This window comes from Chiloscyllium punctatum, chromosome 24 (genome assembly GCF_047496795.1).
Source record: "Chiloscyllium punctatum isolate Juve2018m chromosome 24, sChiPun1.3, whole genome shotgun sequence".
Classification (NCBI taxonomy): domain Eukaryota; kingdom Metazoa; phylum Chordata; class Chondrichthyes; order Orectolobiformes; family Hemiscylliidae; genus Chiloscyllium; species Chiloscyllium punctatum.
The window spans coordinates 15,241,057-15,256,652 of record NC_092762.1 but is presented as its reverse complement, the minus strand read 5'-3'; the positions used below and the strand labels follow the sequence as shown (position 1 = coordinate 15,256,652).

The 15,596-nt window shown below is 44.4% G+C and overlaps 1 long non-coding RNA gene across 2 annotated transcripts in view; it reads right to left on the bottom strand.

Annotated features, from left to right (window-relative positions):
- Window positions 1-9,325, bottom strand: part of LOC140494371 (uncharacterized) — a 40,497-nt gene extending 31,172 nt beyond the window's left edge. For both annotated transcript variants that reach the window (XR_011963935.1, XR_011963934.1), the window contains exons 1-2: window positions 9,194-9,325; window positions 3,791-3,897 (exon numbers count right to left, since the gene is read on the bottom strand). This is a non-coding gene — a long non-coding RNA (uncharacterized lncRNA). The remainder of the gene's footprint in view (window positions 1-3,790; window positions 3,898-9,193) is intronic.
- Between the last annotated feature and the right edge of the window lie 6,271 nt (window positions 9,326-15,596).

The following is a 15,596-nucleotide window of genomic DNA, read 5'->3' as shown; positions in this document are numbered from 1 at the left end:
ATCTGGCTGCGGAGGGGGGGGGGGTGCATAGCTGTTAATGGAGGGGACAGGAACCTGTGTCTGGCAGCATCTCAGTGGAGGTGGCAGAAATGGCGACTGATGATCTACGTTCTGCTGCAAAAACAGACCCCGAGCTTCCAGCTGCCTGCCACTTTAACACACAAGTCTGTTCCCTGGCCAACATCTCTGCCTCATGCTTACTGCTGCGTTCCAGTGAGGCCAGAATGTACCAAATGGCCCCGTATTTCAAGGACTGCAATTTCCCCTCCCATGTGGTCAATACCATCCACTATATCTCCTCCACTTCCTGCACCCCTGCCTTTGAAACCCACACCTCCAACTGCAACAAGGATGGAACACCCCCCCTCAAGTCCTTACCTTCCACCCAGATACAACACATCATCCTCTGTCATTTCCACCACCTACAATCAGACCGCACCACCAGATTCTTAAGGGGTTTGACAGAATAAATACTGATGTCTCTGAGGGTAAATACTGAGAGGGGAGTCTGAAACCAAATTCTGAGCCAGTCACAGAATCAAGGGTTCTGCATTGGATTCGTCAAGTTTAAAGGTAACACAGACATGGGTAAGGGTTTTCAGTAGCAATGGAGCGAGGGTGAAGAGGAGATAAGCAACGGTTTAGAGATTGGAATTCCTGGTGTTTGGGATTGTGTAGATGTCTAATAAGGTCAGCTTCGCATCAGATATAACAGCAGTATTGTGAAGAGTCTAGTTCTGCATAATTCCCAGTGAGAGGGAGAGGTTCAGCAGTTAGGGAAAGGAATTTGTAAGGCAATGGGTTTAACCGTGACAATGTTTCATTGGAGGAAACTGCACCTAATCGAGTAGTGGGAATGTGGTAAGCAATTTGATAACTGAGTAACAGTGGAGTAATGGAGAGGGATGATGGGGAGTGAGAGCTGGGCATCGTCAGTGTACATGTTAAACCCAACATGGTGCTTTTGCACAATATCACCTCCTGACAGTTTGTATGCAAGATACAGGAGGGGCCAAGGATAGATCCATGAGGGACACCAGATGCATGGAATTCAGAAAGGAAAGGGAGAGTGGAGATGGAGCAGGATTTTCCAACAACCGTGAGGTCAAATGTCAGTTTTTCACAGAATGGGAGAGAAGGACATAACCAGAAAAGACAGAACAAGGAACAATGTCTGTGAATCGGTGAGGGGGACTGATGAGGAGGAGGAGAAAAGAGAGTTGGAAAGTCTATGGTTTAGTGAGATTAGGGTAAAGGGTCAAGATGAGCTCTGATAAGGCTTGACAGGAGATGAGATTGGAGAAAGACCAATCAAGGAACAGCCTGACATCGTCATACTCACAAAATCAACCCTTACAGACAATGACCAGACACCATCACCATCCCAAGATAGAGAGTGTGGTGATGGAAAAGCACAACAGGTCAGGCAGCATCCGAGGAGAAGGAGAATCGATGTTTCGAGACTAAGTCCTTCATCAGCCTGACCTACTGTGCTTTTCCAGTCCCAGACTCTTGACTCTGATCTCCAGCATCTGCAGTCTTCACTTTCTCCTGAAATCTCTGGATATGTCCTGCCCCACCGGCAGGACAGACCAGGCAGAGGTCGTGGCACAGACAGGGAGGATTTGCCCTGGGAGTACACAGCATTGACTCCGGAGACCAGGAAGTCTCACAGCTCCTGCTGATTACCACGTACCATCCTCCCTTGGCTGATGGATCAGTTCTCCTTCATGTTGAACAACATCTGAAGGAAGCACTGAGGAAGTAAAAAGGTGTCAAAGGTCCTCTGGGTACAGGATTTCAATGTTCACAATCGAGACTAACTCTGCAACAGAATTACTGACTGAGCTGGCCATGTCCTGAAGGACATAGCTGCTCAACTGAGTCTGCAGGGGGTCGTGAGGGATCCAAGAGGGAAAAACATACTTGATCTCATTGTTATGAATTGACCAGCTTCAGATACATCTGTTCATGACAGTATCGGTAAGAGCGACCATCACACATTCGTTTCGGAGACACAAGTCTCCAAACTTGGGAAAAACCTCCATTGTGTTGAGTGGCACTATCACCGTTCAAAATGGGACAGACTTTGAAGAGATGTAGGATCTCAAACTGGGTATCTCGGAGGCACTGTGGGACATCAACAGCAGCAGAACTGTACTCCAGCACAATCTGTAATCTCATGGGTTTGTAAATCCTGCTCTCACCCATCACAATGGACAGTAAAGGAGGGCCTGCCAAGAGCAGCACCAGGCAGACTTAAAAATGAAGTGCCAACCTGGTGAAGCTACCAAACAGGACCATCTGCATTTCAAACAGCATCAGCAGCAAGCAACAGACCTAAACGATCCCACAACCAATGGAACAGATCGGAACTCGGCAATTCTGCCACACCCAGTTGTGAACGGTGATGGACAATTAAACAACTCACTGGAGGAAGCATCACAGATATCCCCACCCTTACTGACGGAGGGGCTTCACACACCCATTCACCAGATAAGATGACAGCATTTGCAGCAATCTGCAGCCAGAAGTGCAAAGTGGGATGATCCATCTTAGCCTTCTCCAGTGGTTTCTAACATCACAGATGTGAGTTTTAAGCCAGTTCGGTTGAGTTTGAATAACATCAGGAAATGGTTAAGTAGCGCAAAGACTACGGGCCCTGCCAATATTCTGGCAATAATACTGATGGTTTGTGCTCCAGACCTTGCCACCCACCAAGCCAAGTACCGCTCCAGCACTGGCATCTACCGACAATGTGAAACATTGCCCAGGGATGTTCAACACAAAAACACAGGATAATCCAACCCAGACAATTTCCCTCTATCAGTCCACATTCGATCAGCAGTAAAGTGATGGAAGATGTCATCAACAGGGCTACCAAGCAGCAGCTGCTCAGCAACAGCCAGCTGAGTGACACTCATTTTAGGCTCCACCAGGGCCACTCAGCTCCCGATTGTGTTCCCGCCCTGATTCACAACCTGACAACTAACTGAATCCCAGAGGTGAGGTGAGGGTGACAGCCCAGTCCCATTCCAAGATCACTAATTCTAGCTGATTCCACCCTTGTCTCAGCTTATACACTTTCATCCATCTCTGTGTTATCTCCAGACTTCATTATCCAAACATATTCCTGGCCAGCTTCCCACATTCAACCTCCCTGTACTCTCAGGAAAAACTAAATCTCTGCTGCCCAAGTACTCCCTCGTACCAAAACTTGTTGATCCATCAAAAGGCTCCTATTCATAATCAACAACATAGAGCAACAGAGATGTACAGCATGGAAACAGACCCTTCAATCCAACCCGTCCATGCCGACCAGATATCCCAACTCAATCTAGTCTCACCTGGCAGCATCCAGCCCACATCCTTCAATTTAAAATTCTCACTCTTGATTTAATTCCTGGTTGTGATCATCCCTAGCTCACCGCATCACACATCCTTTGAGACCTCGACAACCCATTCTGTTCAAGACTCCCAATGACCTGTTAATTCATTACTTCACCTGTCTGGCTGCTTTTACAGTTGCCAAAGCAACAAGGTCTGAAATTTGCAGCTAAAACCTCTCAGGTCTGCTTTCCTCCTTTAAGACATTCCTCAAAACGTGCTTATTTGGCAATGCTTTTGGTCTCCTGACCTAATATCACCAACTCTGGCCTTTTGTTTAAAATTCTCAATAATATTTTTGTGGAATTATAAGCATGATAATAAAAATACAAACTGTTGTTGATTTGGACATTATCTTCAGATCTTTCCTGTTGCTGAATGAATATTCTGTAATGTCTCTTACCCAACCACATTGTGGGAGCACCTTCACCACACAAACTGCAGCTGTACAAGAAAGTCAAACATCACCCTCTCCACAGGCAACAGGGTTTTGGCATTAATCACTAGTATCTGTGGAAGGAGAAACACAGTTGATGTTTCAAGGAGTTCAAAACGGATTACAGGGAATGAAAATGGTGCAGAATGAGATAGTCAGAAATGGAAGGAAGATACACTTGCTTATTAGAAAAAGGAATTCTTGATTGTTAAAGATTTTCCAGAAAATATTGATAAGCAGCACATGGTCAGGGGTTGGGTGGCAGTGAAAAATTAACTTACAGAAATGTTTGTAAAAATAATAGTTATTATTTTTATACCAAACAGACCAAAAATACACCCTTTGGTATTTTATATTATTAAAATACCAAACAGACCAAAAATACACCCATTGTTCGAGATTGAGGAAGCTAGATATTGACAAAGTGGTCATGAGGGAGCCCAGAGATGAAGCAGAGCAGTATAAGCTGTTATGATCCCACAGTCATAGAGATGTATAGCACCGACACAGACCCTTCGGTCTAACTCATCCATGCCAAGCAGGTATCCGAACCTAGTCTATTCCCATTAGCCAGCACTTGGCCCATATCCCTGTAAATGCTTCCTAATCATATCATGTGCCTATTTAGATGCCTTTAACATGTTTTAATTGTACTAGCCTCTATCACTTCCTCTGCAACTCATTCCACCCACTGCATGAAAGAGTTGTCCTTTAGGGCCCTTTGAAATTTTATCTGTTCACCCTAAAGCAATGCCCGGTACTTCTGGACACCACCACTCCAGGGAAAACACCTTGTTCATTTACCCTATCCATGCCCCTCATGATTGTATAAACCTCCATAACATCACCACTCAGCGGAAAACAGCCCCAGCCTTTTACGCCTAACCCTGTAGCTCAAATCCTCCAACCCTAACAACATCCTTGTAAGTCCTTTTTGAAACCTTTCAAGTATCACAGCACCCTTCTGATAGGAGGCAGGCCAGAACTGCACACAATATTCCAAAAGTGGCCTAACGAATGTCCTGTACAGCAACATGACCTCCCACATCCTATACTCAATGCTCTAACGAAAGAAAGAAAATATACTGAACACCTTCTTCATAATCCTATCTACCTGCAACTTGACTTGCAAGGACTATGATCCTGCAGTCCAAGGTCTCTTTGTTGCGCAAACGTCTTCAGGGCCTTGCCATTCAGTGTACAAGTCCTGCCCTGATTTGCTTTTCCAAAATGCAGCACCTCACATTTCTCTAAATGAAACCCCATCTGATGAATATCTCATTGTAATCTGAGGTAACCTTCTTCATTATCCACAATACCTCCAATTTTGTATGACCTGCAAACTCATTTATGATACCAAATCATTTAAATGAATGATGAAACAAATCTAGAAATAAACATCCATTTCTCGGAGTTTGAATGTGCTCTGTGTAAATCCTGCCCAATGACTCTGTACCAGAGAAAGGCTGCACATGCACCTGGCTGCACCTTGCCCCCTACAAAGCTGGCGACTCCACACGTGTCCAGTGAATTTTTGCCCCAAATAAAGATGGCGGCGCGCACCCATGCCTGCAGCCACACTGAGGCAATTCACCGTTTACTGAAAACAAGAGACTGGGACGTGTTTTCCGATGTGCACAGTTTGTTTGTAAAACCTCTCCGCTCATACAGAATCGCTCTCACCTCCTGCGGTTCCACAGACAACCTTGATAATTTTTGTGGGTACCCATTCTCTGCCTGCTTACTCATTTGTCCTGAATGTTTTTGTACAATCACTCTGGATTCTCCTTAAACCTATTTCCTAAAGCTATCTCATGTCCCCTTTTTGCCCTCATGGTTTACCTCGAGTCTCCTCCTACTGCCCCTATACTCCTCTAGGGATTCACACAAAAACAGCTCTCTGTACCTGCCATATGCCTCCTTCATTTTCTTGACCAGGCCCTCAATTTCTTCCGATAGACAGCATTCCCTACACCTTCCAGCCTTGGCCTTAACAGGAACATACTGTCTGTGTACTCTTGTTGTCGCAGGCCTATGGAAGCAATGGCAGATGAGGACAGAGATGCAATCATTCCCAGTAAAGAGGTAATATTGGGAAAGTTAACAGCCTAAAGGTAGATGGGTCTCCTGGCTCTAATGGATTGCATCTCAGGGACTAAAGTAGATGGCGGGGGTAGTGGTTGGAGGGGGTGGTGAATAACAAATAGACTTGTGATAATTCACTTAAAATTTGCTGGATTCTGGGATGGTTTTGAAAGACTGGAAGCTGCAAATGTGGTGCCACTATTTTTCAAAAAGGACCGGTTAGCTTAACTTCTGAGGGGAGAAAATGCTTGAATCTCTCAAGGAAGTAGTGGTGAGTTATCTGGGTAGAAATTGTCTCATTTTGCAAAAACAGCATGGATTCATGAAAGGCAGGTCACGTTTAAGGATTTACTGGTATTATTTGAGGATACAATGAGCGCATTGGACAAAGTGGACTTGGTGGACGTGGTGTATCTGGATTTCCAGAAGGTATTCGATAAGTTGCCACACAAAAGGCTGCTGTATAAGGTAAAGATGCACAGCCTGAGACCCGGGTTCAATTCCCGCCTCAGGCGACTGACTGTGTGGAGTTTGCACATTCTCCCCGTGTCTGCGTGGGTTTCCTCCGGGTGCTCCGGTTTCCTCCCACAGTCCAAAGATGTGCAGGTCAGGTGAATTGGCCATGCTAAATTGCCCATAGTGTTAGGTAAGGTGTAGATATAGATGTAGCGGTATGGGTGGGTTACGCTTCGGTGGGGCGGTGTGGACTTGTTGGGCCGAAGGGCCTGTTTCCACACTGTAAGTAATCTAATCTAATCTAATCTAATCTAATTATGGGTAATGTATTATCATTGATACAGGATCGGTTAACCAACAAAAAATAAAGAATGGGGATAAATGGGTGTTTGGATTAGTGTTGGCACTACAACTGTTTGCAATTTACACAAATGTTTTGGAGTTGAGGACCAAGTGTACGGTGTCAGGGTTCATATTTGATACAAAGATGAGGTAGAGCAATGTCTGCAGAGGCCACTGTCAGTCTGCACAGGGATACAGATAGGTTAAGTAAGTAGGTAAGGGTCTGGCAGATGGATGACAATGTTGGGATATGTGAGGTCATCCATTTTGGTCAGACTAACAGCTAACTGATGAAATGGTGAAAACATGCAGCAGGCTGCTGTGCAGAGGGAGCTGGGTGTCCTTGTGCATGAATCACAGGAAGTTGGTTTGCAGGTGCAGCAGGTAATTAAGGCAGTGAAGGGAATATTGTCCTTCATTGCTAGAGGGATGGTTCTGCTGTAGCTGTACAGGGTGCTGGGGAGGCCACACCTGGAGTACTGTGTACAGGTTTGGTCCCCTTACATTAGCAAGGATGTACTGGCACTGGAGGGAGTACAGAAGAGGTTCACTAGTTTGAGTTGGGAGTTGAGAGGATTGGTATATGTGGAGAGATTGAGAAAACTGGTTTGACAGTCATTGTAATTTAGAAGAATAGGAGGTTGGAGAGGAAAAAATAAAATTATGAAGGGAGTAGATAAGCTTGGAGCAGGGAGGCTATTTCCTCTGGGGGCGGGTCAAACTAGAGCATAACCTCAAAATAAGGGGGAGCAGGTTTAGGACTGAGTTCAGGCGGAGCTTCTTCAGCTAAAGGGTTGTGCATCTGTGGAATTCCCTACCGAGTGCAGCATTTGACGTTATCAACTTGAATGCCTTTAAGGCAAAAGGTAGATTTGTGAACAGGAAAAGAATTAAGGGGTTATGGTGAGAGAGCAGGAATGTGGAGCTGAGACCATGAAAAGCTCAGCCCTGATCTTATTGAATGGTAGAGCAGGCTTGAGGGGCTAGATGAAAGTTCTTGCCTTGTGCCATCAAAATTGGCCTTTGTCCAATTCAGAACCTTAACGTTTAGATCTGGTGTATTATTTTCTGTAACTATTTTAAAACTAGTAGAAATGTCAGAATTCCAAACTGTGTTTTCAGGTCATTCAGCCCATCATATTACTACTGACCCTGAGAGCCTCCAAACTTCCCCCTAGAACATTGCATTTCCCAGGGCCACCCAACCTACACATCCCTGAACATTATGGGTAATTCAGCCTGCAGAATCCCCCCAAAGTGCACATCCCACAACACTGTGGGCAATTCAGCCTGGATAATCCAACCTACCCTACACATCTTTGGACTGTGGGAGGAAACCAGAGGACCCAGACGAGATCCATGCAGAAAACTCCAATAAGGTGATCATCCCTTTCTTATTTCCCAGTTTCACCTAAATACCTTCACTGGGCGTACTCCCAGGAATATCCTCCCTAAGCAAAAACATAACGCTATCCCGAATCAAAAATGCCACTCCCCCTCCTTCCTTCTCCCCCTTTCTATTTTTCCTATAGCATCTATACCCTGGAACATTAAGCTGCCAGTCCTATCCATCCCTGAGTGATGCCTCTGTAATTGCTATAATATCCCAGTGCCATGTTCAAAACCATACCCTGAGCTCATCTGCCTTCCCTGTCAGGCCTCTTCTATTGAAGTAAATGCAGTGCAACTGCTCAGTCCGACTTCATTCTGTGCCTTGCCCTTGCCTGCCTTGACTATTTGACTTCTGAACTGTACCAGCCACAGACATATCTCTTTCCTCACTATCTTCTTGGGTTTACACCCACTCCCTCACTGGTTTAATGCCTCCCGAGTATCACCAGCAAGTCTCCCTGCCTAGATATTAGACACCTTCCAATTCAGGTACAATCCATCTTTCTTATGAAGGTCAACTCTACTCCAGGAGATCACAACGATCCAAAAAACATGAATCCTTTTCCCCTGCACCAGCTCCTTAGCCACTCATTGAGCACCTCCTCCTCCTCTGTAATATGGACTTTTTTCAAGATGTCACCATTTATTTCCCCACATTCTATATCTCCCGTGTACTTCTTCACAGTAAACACTGATGCAAAATACTTGTCTCCCATCTCGCCCATCACCTGCAGCTCCACACAATGGCTGCCTTGCTGATCTTTGAGGGTCTCTATTTTCTCCCTAGTTAGCCTTTTGTTCCTCATGTATTTACAAAAGCCCTTTGGATTATCCTTAACCCTATGCGCCAAAGCTATCTCACGCCCCTTTTTTGCCTCCTGATTTCCCTTTTAATTATATTCGAAAAATTTTTGGATTGGAATAAATGCAAAATATAACATCCTGACAAAACAAACGAGGGTAGGACTTACACTCAATAAAAGTAGAGCCTTGAGTAGTGATATGGGAACAAAGAGACTGAGAGCTTCATGTCTTTGAAGTTTGTGTTACATGTAGACAGGGTGGTGAAGAAGGTGCTTTGCTTAGCACACCTACCTTCATTGTTCAGACCTTTGAGTCCAGGAGTTGGGACGTTATGTTGAGGATGTACAGGACGTTGGGGAGGCCTCTTCTGGAATACTCTGTCCAGTTCTGGTTGTGCTGTTATAGGAAGGATATTATTAAATTGGAGCAGGTTCAGAAGAGATTTACCAGCATGTTGCCATGAATGGAGGGATTGTGTTCTAAGGAGAGGCTGGATAGGTTGGGAATTTTTTTCACTGGCGTGCACGAGTTGAGGGGTGACCTTATTAGAGGTTTACAAAATCAGAAAGAGTGTAGATAAGGTGAATAGCCGGGAGAGAGGGGGATTCTAAACTCGGGTGTATTCGTTTTGAGAAGAAATTAGAAAGATTTGAGAAAAGACATTAGGGTTTTTAAAAAAATTTATACATGTGAAATGAACTTCCAGAGGAAGTGGTAGCTGTGAATACAATTACAATATTTAAAAGACATTCAGATAAGTACATAAATAGGAAATATTTGGATGGATGTGGACCAATCAGAGGCAGGTACAATTAGTTCAGTTTGGAATTATGGTCGGCATGGACTGGTTGGACCACAGGGCCTGTTTCCTTGCTGTATAACATTATGACTCTAATCCTCACTAACTCTAAATTCCTCCATCCTCAACTCTCCCGATCACTGTCACCTCATCCAGCCTCACAACTCTTCCTTATTTATATAATTCTTCACCAGCCACAGAACGCTCCCTATCTCATGTCCTCCAGTTTCTCAAATCTCTGCGATATGTGCCTTTCTTTCGTTCCAGCCTTGAGGATGCCTTCATTCACTCCGATTGGTTGGAGGACAAACTGGTACGACCTGGTCCTCCAGTACTGCCCTCTGCCCCCTATTGGCCTGCGCTGACATCAATCATCGGGGCCCATTGTGAGGTGAGTGGTCGGATCCTCCCTCTCTCTGCCCTGGGATGAGCTTCAACATTCACAGTCAATGGGGCAGTGTCACAGAGCACAGGGGCAGGGGCTATTCAGCCCATTTGGGATGTACCCTCTCCCTCTGGAGATGCTGCAAATCTGTCCCAATTCCCTTCCCATTTGCCCATAGCCCCCCAAATCTTCCCTTAAAAAGTAAAATTCCAAATCTGTTTATGAATAACTGCTGAGTCTGTGTCCAGCTGCCATTCAGACTGTTCCAGATACTCAGAACTTACTGAATAAAATAATGTTCACATATTATTTGCCAATTACCTGAAAATAGTTACTAAAATTGTGACATTGTTAACAATTCCCCTCTCTCTGCAGATTAGAGATCCTAGAAACAAATTTGCACCTGGTCAAAATCACTGCTTCACCTTCTCAGCTCCAAGGACAATTATCTGTGCTTCTGCGAGCTCTCCACAAAAGAGGAACACATCTTATTTTCATTTATTAGTGTCATAGAGATGTACAGCACAGAAACAGACCTTTGGTCCAATTTGTCCATGACAACGAGGAATCCTCAACAAACGGAGCCCCATTTGCCAGCTATTGGTCCGTATCATTGGAAACTCTTCCTATTCATGTACCCAATTGGATGCCTTTCAAATGTTGTAATTGTATCAGCCTCCACTACTTCATCTGGCAGCTCATTCCACACATACACCACACACAGCTTGAAAACTTTGCCCCTTAGATCCATTTTAAATCCTTGCCCTCTCAACTTTAGCCCATGTGATCTTGTTTTGAACCCACATAACTGGGGGGAAAAGACCCTGGCTGTTCACCTTATCCATGCCCCTTATGATTTTATAAATCTCCATGAAGTCACCTCTCAGTCTTTGACTCTCCAGGGAAATTACACCTAGCCTATTCAGCCTCTCCCTGTAGCCCACATCCTCCAACCCTAGCAAAGTCTTTGTAAATTTTGTCTGAACTCTTTCAAGATTCACAACATCCTTTCCAGAACAGGGAATTTCGAACTTAAAACATAATTCCTGAAATGGCTTAATCAATGTCCTGTCCAGCCACAATTTGATGTCCCAGCTTCTGTACTCAATGTATTGACCAATAAATATAAGCATACCAAACACCACATTCACTAGTCTGTCGACCTGCGACTCTACTTTCAAGGAACAATGAACCTACACTCCATGGTCTCTATGTTCAGCAACATTCCCAAGGACTTTACCATTAAGTGTACAAGTCCTGCTCTGATTTCCTTTCCAAAATCCAACAGCTTACATTTGTCTAAATTGAACCCAGTCTGCCATTCCTCACTCCAATGGCCCATCTGGTCAAGATACTGTTGCATTCTGAACTAACCTTCTTCATTGTCCACTACACCTCCAATTTTGGTGTCTCCTGTATACCCACTGACCATATCTCATATATTCACATCCAAGTCATTTATTTAAGGACCCAATATCCATTCCAGCAGGACAATGCTGCTCACAGGCCTCCAGTCCGCAAAGCAAACCTCCATCACCACCCTCTGCCTCCTACCTTCAAGCCAGTTTTGTACCAAAATGACTCGTTCTCCCAACATTTCATGTTATCTAACCTTGCTAACCAGTCTGCTTTGTGGAACATCATTCAGTGTCCATAAAGACAACGTCCACAGTCTGCCTTCATCAATCATCTTTGTCACATCTTCAAAAAAACTCAATCAAGTTAGAGAGAGAGAATTTCCCACACACAAAGCCATGTTAACTATCCCTAATCAATCCTTGTCTTTCCAAATACATGTAAATCCTGTCCCTCAGAATTCCTTCCAACAACTTACCTACCACTGACGTTAGGTTGACTGTTCTCTTGTTCCCTGGCCTTTCCTTACCACCTTTTTTAAATAATGGCACCCATCTTCCAGCACCTCCCCTGTCACAAACAATGATATAAATACCTCAGGGAGGGGCACTGCCATCACCTTCCTAGCTTTCCACAAATTTCTGGGATACACCTGATCAGGTCCCAGGGATTTATCCACCTTGCTACTGTTTAAGACTTCCAGTACTTCCTCCTCTGTAATATAGACACTTTTCAAATTATCACTATTTATTCCCCAAACTCTCTAGAATAGAATAGCATAGTATTTCTCCCACCTCCTGTTGTTCCATAGATGGCCTTGTTGATCATTAAGGGGTCCTATTCTCTGTCTGGGTATTATTTTATCCTTAATGTATTTGTAGAATCTCTTTGGATTCTCCTTAAACTATTTCCTAGAGATATTTCAAGTCCCCTTTTTGCTCTCCTGATTACCCTCGAGTATATTCCTGTAAAAACGTGATCCTGTACTCCCAATTCCTCCGCCTCTGACATATCTGCTCCCAGGAGAAGCAACTCCACTCCAGGATATCCCAGAAAGGTTTCCTCTTTCAAGGACCGGATTTCCCTCCCACTTGATCAACAATGCACTCCAACGCATATCCTCCACTTCCTGTACCTCCGCCTTCCCCCCACCCCTCCAACCACAATAAGAATATAATCTCCCGGTCCTCAGCTGCCACCCATTAATCTCCATTAACCTCTACTATGTCCGCTACCTACAGTCAGACCCCACCACTAGGGATATATCTCCCTCCCCAGCCCTTTCTATCTTCCGCAGAGACCATGGGATCTTTGGTGCTGATGTGCTGCCCCACGGATACCTCAGTCACTCACCCTGCCAAATGGCCTAGTGAGATTATCACTAGATGGATAGTCCAGACACCCAGATAACGTTCTGGGGCCCAGGGTTTGGATCCCATCACGGCAGACAGTGGAATGTGAATTCAATAAAAATTTGGAATTAAGAATCTATTAAAGACCATGAATCCATTGTTGTTTATTGCGAAAAGCAAAACTCATCAGATTCGCTAATATCCTTCAGGGAAGGAATCTGCCATCCTTACCTGGACTGGCCTACATGTGACTCCAGACCCACAGCAATGTAGTGGACTCTTTACTGCCCTTTGGGTCCAGTCAGTGATACCCTCATCCTGTGAATGAATAACAAAGAAGATCAAGTCTTGTACCCAACCATACTATTCTTACAGATAAGTGATCTCTTAGTAAATTTGCTTCTCACTGCTGACTATTGGGGAAGGGGGGTGGGGGGGGGGTGTTCAATAGTACCATCCCAATAAGGAGATAATCCCTTTCTTATTTCTCAGTTCCACCTGTATAACCTGCCTGGATGTACTCCCAGGAATACCCTCTTGAAGCTCAGCTGTAATGTTATCCCTTATCAAAAATATCTCTCCCCCTGCTCTGTTGCCCCCTTTCTATCTTTGCTTTAGCATCTATACCCTGGAACATTAAGCTGCTGGTCCTATCCATCATTAAGTCATGCCTCTGTAATTGCTATAATATCCCAGTGTGATGTTCAAAACCATACCCTGAGCTCCTCTGCCCGACCTATCGGGCCTCCTTCATTGAAATAAATGCAGAGTAACTGCTCATTCTGTGCCTTGCCCTTATCTGCCTTGACTGTTTGACATCTGAACTGTACCAGCGTCAGACTGAGCTCTTCCCTCACTCTCTCTCTGGGTTTACCCACATTCCTTCACTGGTTTAATGCCTCCTGAATAGCACTAGTAACTGTTCCCTTCCAGTGCCAGTACAATCCATCCTTCTGATGGAGGTCAATTCTACCCCAAAAGAGATTCCAATGATCCAATAATGTGAACTCTTCTATTCCTATGTCATTGATACCAATAAACAACAGCCTCCCCTCAAAATGGTTATTCTCCCCTTTAAGAATATTCTGCTCCCTCTCGGAGACATCCTTATACAAAAATTACACATTCGAATAATAAACCTTTCACTCACCAGGTCATCATAAAAGGATTACAGGACACATTGAAGGTTTGGGGAGACCTTTTGAGAGAATGCGATGATTCAAAGGAGAATTTTTAAGCAGCAAATGGGATTGATCTGGAACACAATACTCACACACACGATGCAAATATCCTGATCCTGATATACTGAGTAATTCAATCAGACTTTAGCAGAATATTTACTGAGATTACCATCTGAATGTCCACCTGTAATATCCTGTAATATAAGTTTATAAAATCTGTCACGATCAGTTCAAGTTAGAAACTCACACCATCCCCTCCTCGTGGCCCAGGAGTACTGTACATATTACCCTTGAGGACATCAGCAGTCAACTCGGGGGGAAATCTGTGGGTTTCTAGGAGATTCCAACTTGAGATCTCATGTGACTGAACACAGCAGTTCTTTGACACATTGGAGAAAATGATCCAAGCGTCAGTGAGATATGGGGAACAAGAATGACTTTCTTTTCTTTCATTCCGTGCTGCCGCTCTGCCTCATCAATAAGATATGGGTGTGAAAGGCTAATGCCTAACGATGGGCAAGTTGTCTCCATTCTGACCAATGGGTAGGAAGATCCTCTCAATCACTCCAAAGCGTATCCCTAAAAAGATAGCAATACTGTCTGCTTCCCACTTCCCAGTGCTCCCAATAAATTTTTGAAAGAATGGGAAGGGGGGCTATCTCCTAGAAAAGGCATAACTGTAAAGGTCTAAGAGGATTATGAAAAGAGAGAGATGCACAGGAGAAGGGGGCAACAAATTGCCAGATGGGGTGTAACTTGGGAAAATGGGAAGTTGCTCATTTTGGAGGAGATAATAAAAGAACAAAGTACTATTTCAATGGTGGAAACTGTAGAAAGCTGAACCACAAAGGGACCAGGGGTAATTGTTCAGGAAACACAGAAAGCTACCACACAGTTACAACAGGGTATCAGGAAGGGGAATCGAATGTTTTGTTTCAAAGGTTTTCAGTATTAGAGTTTGGAGTATATACCTGAGAGTAACGTGTGGAAGTGCTGGTGAGACCACCATATCTGCAGGAATGAGAGCAGTTTTGGTCCCTTTAGAGAAGGAAATGTGTCACTTTATTGGAAGCATTTCAGGGAAGATTCAATGAGATGATCCTTGGTTTGGAGGGATTATCTTTTAAATAAAGGCTGAAAAGGTTGGGACTCTACTCACTGGATTTTGGAGAAAGAGAGGTGATCTCATTGAGACAGATGGGATTCTTTAGAGGTTTGACAGGATAAATACTGAGAGGATGTGTCTGAGGGTAAATACTGAGAGGGGAGTCTGAAACCAGATTATGAGTCACGGAATCAAGGGTTCTGTTTTGGATTCAAGTTTAAGGTGACACAGATGCGGGTAAGGGGTTTCAGTAGCATTGGAGCTGGGGTGAGGTGGAGAAAAGCAACGTTTAAGAGATTGGAATTCCTGGTGTTGTGATTGTGTGGATGTCTGATCAGAAGGTCACCTTGGGGTCAGATAGAACAGCAATATTGTGAAGAGTGTTGTTCTGCCTCAGAGAGTTCCCAGTGGGAGGAAGGGGCTCAGCAGAAAGGTAAAGGTAAGGCAATGGGTTTAACCATGACAATGTTTCATTGGCTGAAATTGCAGCTAATCGAGTAGTGGGAATGTGATAAG